Source organism: Peromyscus maniculatus, chromosome 20 (assembly GCF_049852395.1).
Source record: "Peromyscus maniculatus bairdii isolate BWxNUB_F1_BW_parent chromosome 20, HU_Pman_BW_mat_3.1, whole genome shotgun sequence".
Taxonomy (NCBI): Eukaryota; Metazoa; Chordata; class Mammalia; order Rodentia; family Cricetidae; genus Peromyscus; species Peromyscus maniculatus.
Genome location: NC_134871.1, coordinates 24,693,244 through 24,701,497, shown reverse-complemented (window position 1 = coordinate 24,701,497; position 8,254 = coordinate 24,693,244).

Sequence of the window (8,254 nt, the reverse complement as noted above, 5' to 3'; positions counted from 1 at the left end):
AGGGGAACTGACCAATCAAGGCGTTGTTGGGTGGAGGGCCTAGCATCGATTAGGGGGAAAGTGAGTCTGTTACAGGTAGACTGTGAACAGGATCCCACATATCTCAGACCGCCTGTGGGTGGAAGGGACTGCCAAGAGAGCCTGCCAGAGTCTAGGCACCAGTGCTGCAGTTTAAAGGTTGCAGGAAGGAAAGTCACACAACAGAGCTCACGTGGGAGGTTTATTGGGGTAAGGAAGGGGGCACAGACGCGGCCCCTGAGGGGACAGCAGAGGAGGGAGAGGGGCAGGAGAGGCTTGCCCTTTAGAAGGGAATACAGGGCAGGTACAGGAAGTGGCTGTAGCTGATGATAGATCCTGCCAGGTCCCCAGGGGCAGGCCAGTGCAGATGCCTGAATGCTATCCTTACCTATTTGGACAAACTGAGTCATACAAGAAACTGTGATTTCTGTAGGGGTACACTATGAAAGGATCAGGAAAATAAGCTTCCCAGCCTCTCTGTGAACTGTATCTATAGTTCAAAGTTTTATTTTGAGGCTAAAGGATCTCCAGTTAAATCTTCAATTCAAATTTTTAAGGCTCAAACTTGGTAGGGATAAAACTGTAAAATTCTAATCTTAGAAAACTGACTAACTTGTAAACTGTTAAAGATAACATGCAAGTTAATGGCTAATCACCTTATAATGATCAAATTCTTCAATGTGTTCAAAACTATGCTTGTAGTCATGCTAAGTACAAATGTAATTCATTTACAGGGACAACCTTTAGCCTTCTGAACAGGCTGTCAAGCTTAAGCCTGAAACAAGTAACTAAAAACAGAGCTGTTTAAACCAGTATCTTACTATACTAAATGATGGCCCTCAAATCCTTCAGAGAGATCTGCTGACTCTGGCATTTTCGGTGTTTCATAGAAAGGAGGAGCAGGAAAAGATAGACACACTTCCTGTGAGAAACAGAAATGCCAACTCCTACAGTGGCAGGACAGTCACCTCCAAAGATGACGGCACAAACAGGTCTACCTGGAACTTGCTTCAGATGTGGCAGAGCTGACCAGTGCCCATGGTGAGGACTTGTCCTTTACCTTGCCTGCCACCAAGACCCTGCCCAAACTGTGGACAAGCAGAATATTGGGGAATTTATTGCCCCTCTTTGCCTTACCAAGGCAGGTCAGTCTCTCCAGTTCCTCATCCACAGGAAAGACTCTTGGATCTTCTGTACCTGGTGGCTGAAGACCAGTGCTGCCCTGGGATGTCTGCTCCCACCACAACCATCGTGATTACCACAGAGGAGTCTAGAGTAGCAGCCAGGTAGTGGGTAAGTCTCTGACATTTTAATTGATACAGAGGCCATTTGGATCATACTCAATTGTTCTCAAATGTATCCTTCTCAGATCCGACGGTGTTGATGGCTAGCTGTAGCTGCTTTATCGGTCTAGCAGCATCAAGCAGCCAGCTCCTCCCCTCCAAGGCTGCAGCTCCCATTTCACGTGCAAAAATCAGGCCTTGTCTTTTCTAGAGCTACTAGGTCTCCTGCTGAGAAAGGCACATTCACAGGTTCACACTAAGAGACAAACTCACAAAACAGGTTTCCATGTAAAAGAAACTCAAGCTATCATGCTGCTGTTACTAACAAAAAATTACTTTTTACTATTCCTTTATTTAAAAGAACTTGCTTTTCCATGACTGCTCTCAATAACCAATCGCCTATGTTTAGTGGTAAATGATTGGATGGAAAAAAAAGTTTTAAAAGTTTATTTAAATTGTGAGGGTCTAAGAAAGTGATTTAAGGTGTGTAAATGCAAGTTGTAAAGGTCTGAAGATGTGGAGTTTATGTAAGTTGTGTGGGTCTAAAGAATAAAGTATGTAAAATCGAGACTTAACAATGATACTTGATGTTAAGATTTTAAAAGTTCAGAGTTTTAACATGTTAACTAATGGAAGTCTGATAAACTATTAATCTAGCCTTGGTAAAACACTGGTTCCTATTATAGTCACAGGCTCAAAAATTTAAATTTCCTTTGGTTGTTTTCTAAATATACACTTAAAAGTGCTTCTCATTGGAAGTCATGTCGATGAGAGTGGCCTGTGTAGCCACTGAGGCCACATCTGGGTCTTTGGTCCTATTGCAGCTGGGGGCTATGATGATGTCCCTGGCCTGTGTTGCCACCGAAGGCTATGCAGATGTCCACAGGCTGGGCTGCTGCCAGAGATCATATTGGTATCTATGTGTCCATGGCCCATGTTGCCCTGGACCTGTTTTGCCTCTAAAGGATACCTCGGTCTGTTTAGTCACTAAAGGATATGATGGTGTCGGTGTTCAGTGGTGTGGCAGAGGATCATGTCGATGTCCGTGATCCATGGACTGTGTAAGGATTTGATCCTTAATTACGTCATCAGCCTTTGCCGGCTTCCCAGCCTAAAAGGAGGGTGAGCCCTCTGTGGGCTCTCTCTGTCCCCTCTCCTCTCCGCTCCTTCCTCCAGTCGGCTCCCCTCTCCCCCTCCCCCCTTTTGTGTCTCTCTGTCTCTGTTGCTCTCTCTCTCTCTCTCTCTCTCTCTCTCTCTCTCTCTCTCTCTCTTTCTCCCCTCTCCCCCCCCCCAATAAAGCTCTAAAAAGGTAACCATAGGTATGATTCTTTTAATCAGCACGCTGCTCCGACGGCATGGTCGCTGCGGGCGGTGACCAGCCACGAGGGGCAGCGCCGCGGCATAACTAACAGACTGTCCTGTACCATGTAGTATACTGTCAGGGACAAGGACAGAATCTCTAGTTAGTGGAAAAATACAACCCCCCCCCCATAAGACAGGGAACTAGATCAGCTTACAGTCAGGTTGCCTAGCAACAGGACATTGAGTCAGAGCCCTTGACCCTTTCACCCTGTAAACATCCTTTACAAACATCCTGTTAGCTTGCCCCACCCTATGCAGATAACAGCTTCTTGCTTCCCCCCACCCTGCAGGAACTATATAAACCTTTCTGGAAGAAAATAAAGTTGCACCTTGATCAGAATCTAGACTTGGTGTATTTTCTTTTGTATCTCCTGTCCCTACATTTCCTCTCGACATGGTCGAGAACCCGTTGTACCATGCTGAGGTCCATTGGCACATGCTGATGCCAGAAACCATGCAGATGTCCATGGTCTGTGCTACTTCCAGAAACCACATGGAAGCCCATAATGCCAGCTCCCGTTGACTGTACAGGGCAAGGAAGCTACCATTGTGGTGGTATTGATGACTGCAGACTCACAGTTGAGAGAGAGAGAGAGAGAGAGAGAGATGGAAGGCTTCTGTGACAACCCCCACCCTCACCCTACCCTACCTCCAAAAAAAGAAACAGCCTAGACAGAAAGCCATCAAAGAGAACTCTTAAAAATTGTGGTAAGGAAGCTGAAGTGTAGCTCTCCACAATTGATGGGGTGGGGTGGGGAAGGACTCAGTTTTCTTTAAGGGACTAGCCATTGTATACAGGCAGCACAAATTGGACTAGTTGTTTGTTTGTTTGTTTGTTTTTCTTCTTTTTAAGAGTGGAGGAGGACTTGGGAGAACTGGAAAGTGAGTGTGACCAGCGTGAATGATGTGAAATTCCCAAATAATTAATAAAAATATTATGTTGGGAGAAAAAGGGCTTCTCATTATGCTGAAAACATCTCTGTCATATATATGAATGGAGCCTGGCAGTGGTGGTGCACACCATTAATCCCAGCCTTCGGAAGGCAGAGTCAGGTGGATCTCAGTGAATCTGAGGCCAGCCTGGTCTACAGAGTGAGTTCCAGGACAGGTCGGGCTATACAGAGAAACCCTGTCTCGAAAACCCAATATATATGTGAGTGGGAAAAAAGAGTGGTCACGCTTTTAAACCAGAACCATCCTTTTGGGTCCCCAAATCTTTGCTATGGCTCAAAGTCATGTGTCTACTCCAGCTGTTTGCAGACACTGTGAAGGCAATACAGACTCCATCTTAGGGAAGGGCACCATCTTAGACACCTGCTGTTCTCAGTTCCAGGAAGGACCTTAGGAATGTGCCATGGTAACTAGAACAGGTACATAGCAGTATGCTCCTGCAGACATTCTGTCTGTGGTCTATGGCTCTTAAGATATCCAGATAATCCTGCTGAGCAGCCCAGATAATCCTGTTCAGCAAGTTGTGGTTTTGACTCGAAAGTCTAGACCAATAGTTTTAAGAAATTATCTTGCCCCATATACCTTCTACCCAATCCCAAGATGCCAAAGCATGTAATTCCCAGCTTGTGGTCTTTCCCTAATAAAAACTCTCTATCCCTGCCTCCCCCCCTCCCGCCCCGCCACCGCCACCGCCGCCACCGCCACCGCCACCACCGCTGTGCTGTGGTCCAGGTTCAAACCTGACAATAAAAGGACCCTTATGTGCTTGCATTGGAAACCAGCTCCTTAGTGGTCTTTGGGGGTTTCAAAATAACACGTGTTAACTGCTTCTTTACAATGTGAATTTCAGTACAGATTATAGATGGTGGTCATGCGAATATATCTAGAACTTTTATCTCTTTTTGCAAATTTTAAAAATGTATGTAAGCTTCAGGGAGTCAATTCTTGGATCCAGACACCCCCGTCACGGGTCAAATGGACTCCGGATAAGTACTCCTGCCAGTCGACAGCTTCGGCTTTCCCACCTATCCCTGAGTGTGGGTTCCTTCACTCCCCTGGTCTCGGGACTCCTTCTGCCACCACCACCCCAACTCCCAAGGGCATGGAAGTCTCAAGTGTACACCCAAGACAGACTTTCCCCAAAGCTCCTGAGCTTTACCTTCTGTCTCTCTGTCTGTCCCAGCAGACTTCCACTTAGCCGACAGACACCATCGAGGAATCAAACACAGTCTGCAAAATGCTCCAAACTGCCTGCAACCTGCCAGCCCCGGGTGGTTCTGCAAAACCTGAGCTCCCTGAACTTGGGGAAAGCCAATGCAAACCATATGCTTCTGACGGAGTTTCTTCAGGTCTCCTGCCATTGCCTACTGGTTTGAGGCCCTGCTTTAGACCAACATTCCAGACTGCTCAAACGCAGCCTGCACTTTTGACAGCCCGAGGTGGTCCTGCAGAACCTGGGCAGCAAAACAAATCTCCTCTGCCATTGCCTAAATCCTTTCTCCAGCCTGGCCTTTGACCTACATCCCAGCTTCATGGGCACCCAACAATGACATCCTAATTTCAGCTGAGAAGCAGTTACAGAAGAGATTGCATCACCCTTTATCATCAACAAGGCTGGAATGTCAGGTCCAAAGGAAACTCCATTTCCCCAGATTCCAAAAGGCAGGAGGGACATATGGCTATCTATGGTGCCTATTAGCACACAAGCACATGCTGCCCTCCAGGTCTCTCAGCATCACAAGTACTTATTACACATTTCAAAGTCCATGTTAGCACCCCAGCTCTTCTCACCTCTTCCCCTACCCTAAACTTCCCCAGCTCACAGGCTTCCCTGCCCCCAGCTACTCATTCTCCTTCTAACGCTGCTATTTTGGCTATGCTCCTTCCTCTCTCCTTCCTTTCCCCCACTTGCTCTGCCATGCCCCCTCTTCCATTCTTCTCCTTCTCTCCCTGCTGCTGCTTCTCTCCTGGCCAGGTCCAGCCTGCTGGCCATGTTCTGTCTACTACTTTCTCTCTCTGCTCTGGACTCCTCCAGACCCTCTGGCCATTCTCTCTCATGTCTGCGATTAAAAACCTCCCCTTTAACCAGACCACAGAGCAGTCATGTCATCAGTTTATACAGAATTCTATGGCCAACTTCTTAGGCTCTAGACTTAGGGTTTCAGGGGCTTGGAAATGAGGGTACTGGTAGGGAGGAGAGAAGACACAGAAAACAATGGTGGATGTGCTGGCTAGATTATTTCAACTTGACACAAACTAAAGTCATCTGAGAGGAGGGAACCTCAATTAAGAAAATGACTCTGTAAGACCAGGTTGTAGGCAAGCCTGTAGTGTGTTTTCTTAATTAGAGGTAGATGCGGGGAGGGCCCCGCCCATTGTGGGTGGTGTCATCACTAGGCTGCTGGTCCTATAAGAAAGCAGGCTGGGCAAGTCAGGGGGAGCCAGCAGTAAGCAGATTCCTTCATGGCCTCTGGATCAGCTGCTGCTTCCAGGTTCCTGCCCCACTTGAGTTCCTGTCCCGACATCCTTCAGTGATGAACAGGAAGTTGGAACATATGAAAGTGTAAGCCAAATAGACTCTTCCCCAGTTGCTTTCGGTCAGGTGTTTCATCACAGCCATAGAGACCCCAGTTAGGACAGTGGATTTAACAGACAACTGAAGTTAAGACTGCCATAGTTGAGGCAGGCAATCATGAGTTCATAATCAATCTAACTCGCCTTGTAATATGACTTTTTAAGTTATTCATTTACTATTGTGTAAGTGTGTGAGAGTGTGGGGGTGCAGGGCATTTGTGGAGGTCAGAGGCCAACTGTCCGGGAGTCAGTCCTCCTTGCCTTCCACCTTTATGTAGGTTCCTGGGATCTAACTGGTCACCAGGCTTGCATGGCAAAAAACTTCCTCTACTCAGTCATCTCACCAACCCCATGTATGACCTGTTCTTCACAGCATTTGACTGCTAGTGTGCAAATACAGAACACTAGGATTGTTCCGCTGGAACAGTGTTAGGAACTTGTTGAATTTTTCTGCACTTAATAAAATAGAGAGAAAGAGAGGTCAGGGTATTGATAATAATGCTACTATTATTAATGTGATGGATGCAGTGCCTCTCAGCCTTCCTAACACTGTGACCCTTCAATGCAGTTCCTCATGTTGTGCTGACCCCCAATGTAAAATTATTTTTTGTTGCTAATTAATAACTATAATTTGCAACTGTTATGAATTGTAATGTAAATGTTTTTGGAGAAAGGTTTGCCAAGTGGGTCATAACCAGAGGTTGAGAACCCACTGGATGGAGACTCTCAGCTAGGAGAAAAGAACTGAAAGAAACAGAAGACAAAGGTGTGGGAGCAGACAAGTGAGAGGCCTGAGGGTCATGCTTAGTGTAAGAACTGTGGTGGCTGGAACAGCTGGACAAACTATATAATGTGTACTAACCTGCACACATATTAGAAACAATACACTCCCCTTGGTTCCGATTGAGGTAGTCTGCACCAATAAAAAAAATGTCTTACCCATAAAAACACACACAAAATGATATAATGATACAGTTTATTTCAACAAACTTTACAAAACTGTGATAATTTTTTGGTGAAAAAAAAAACACCCCTGAATCTCTACATCCATGGTCAGTATGACTGACCACAGTGTATTTTCTTTCTTTCTTTCTTTTTTTTTTTTTTTTGGTTTTTTGAGAAAGGGTTTCTCTGTGTAACTTTGGAGCCTTTCCTGGATCTCACTGTGTAGCCCAGGCTGGCCTCAAATTCACAGAGATCCGCCTGGCTCTGCCTCCCGAGTGCTGGGATTAAAATCGTGCCCCGCTGCCGCCGCCGCCGCCACCACCACCACCACCACCCAGCGACCACAGTGTATTTTAACAAAATATATTCAGGGACAACATGTCTAATAAAGCTTTTTTTTTTTTTTTTTTTTGGTTTTTCGAGACAGGGTTTCTCTGTGTAGCTTTGCGCCTTTCCTGGAACTCACTTGGTAGCCCAGGCTGGCCTCGAACTCACAGAGATCCACCTGGCTCTGCCTCCCGAGTGCTGGGATTAAAGGCGTGCGCCACCACCGCCCGGCTATAAAGCTTTTTACATACATGATAGATGCTAAGTAATTCTGTTAAATGATCAGACACTTGGAAAAGTCAAAACAAGGTTGTAAAATAGTTAAATACATGTTTAAAATATTATGAACTTACTTTTCTTTACAAAAAAATGCCATCCTCTAGTCTTCCCTTTTTACATGTTTTCTTTAACAAAATTAAGTCACACATTTGAAGGACTACATCTTTTCCCCCTAGGCCTTCAGGAATATCAGATTCTCCTGCAGGCCCAGGGCAGTTTGAAAAGGGGCAGCTCATTGAAAGAAAGGCAATGAGAAATACAGACAATCTCACTCCTGAGTTATTCACCCAGGGTCTTCCTGAGTTGGCTGCCAACTCTCCCAATTAGTTCACAACACGATACTTGATTTTAGAGCTGATTTGGCTTTAATGAAGCCCACCAAAGTTTCTTTATCACTGAAGCAACATGGAGTTCTTTGCTTAGCTGTGAAAGTTAAATCTGGAGAGTATATGAGAATGACATAAATAGATTTAATTATATATAAAATACATAATTCTGAATATTAAATTATTTTT